We start from the raw sequence: 1,087 nt of genomic DNA on the forward strand, positions 1-1,087 counted from the left end.
AACAAATTAGCATTTCCCAGTTGTCCCAAACATCTATTTTCTTGCTTCTCCTCAAGTTCTAGCCCACTATTCTGAAGGTCCTTACCAATTACAGGGCATTCACAGCAATTGTATCTGGCAGCTGAAGAACAATGTTGCCATATTCAACAACTCATATTGCTCTGAAATCTGCAATATGTAGGTATAAGCAGAACTGCATGAAGAATGATATGAAGCCTTTACACCAGCAATCGCATAGATATTGAATGGTAGAAGGTCAAGTTTTATTTTCATAGAAATGTTTAATAAGATTTATTTAAATTTGTTAGAGTTAAATAAAATTTAGCTTTATTTAAGTAATGTTAATACGCATGAATTAGAATTAGTATTTTACTTTTTTTAATTTTTTTATGTGAGATGGGTAACGTGCCAACGTCGTATCAAGATTCACAAGGGTGACATCTCACACATGCACAGGAACACACAATCATGCTTGTGAACTACAAAAGAATCTTACCTTTTAATTTGTTAAATTATGACTTCTTTAGGAAAAAACTTCTCTAGAAGATGTATACAAAAAATAATTTTAATTATTGAATTTCTATGTTCACTTCTTTTTCTTTTCCTTTTTTTTTTTGAGATGGAATCTCACTCTGTCACCCAGGCTGAAGTGCAGTGGCGCAATCTCAGCTCACTGCAACCTCTGCCTCCCAGGTTCAATCAGTTGTCCTACCTCAGCCTCCCGAGTAGCTGGGATTACAAGTGTATGCCACCACACCTGGCTAATTTTTGTATTTTTGGTAGAGATGGGGTTTCACCATGTTGGTCAGGCTGGTCTTGAACTCCTGACCTCAAGCAATCTACCTGCCTCGGCCTCCCAAAGTGCTAAGATTACAGGCATGAGCCACCATGCCCAGCCATCTATGTTCACTTTAACTGACACTTCTTAATGAAAATAGATTCAAATTTTGTATATTTTGACTACAATTACATTTTTTTAAAAATACTTTAGATCAGGGGTTGGCAACTTTTTCTTAAAGATACAGAGAGTAAATATTTTAGGTTTGTTGGCCATACAGTCCCAGTCACAGCTACTCAGCTCTGCCAC

At 36.5% G+C, this 1,087-nt stretch overlaps 1 non-coding gene across 1 annotated transcript; it reads right to left on the bottom strand.

Annotated features, from left to right (window-relative positions):
- Positions 1-390: 390 nt before the first annotated feature.
- Positions 391-491, bottom strand: LOC112135064 (small nucleolar RNA U13). The gene has a single exon (XR_002916377.1). It is a non-coding gene; the product is annotated as a small nucleolar RNA U13 (small nucleolar RNA).
- Positions 492-1,087: the final 596 nt, after the last annotated feature.

Source organism: Pongo abelii, chromosome 13 (assembly GCF_028885655.2).
Source record: "Pongo abelii isolate AG06213 chromosome 13, NHGRI_mPonAbe1-v2.0_pri, whole genome shotgun sequence".
NCBI classification, from domain to species: Eukaryota; Metazoa; Chordata; class Mammalia; order Primates; family Hominidae; genus Pongo; species Pongo abelii.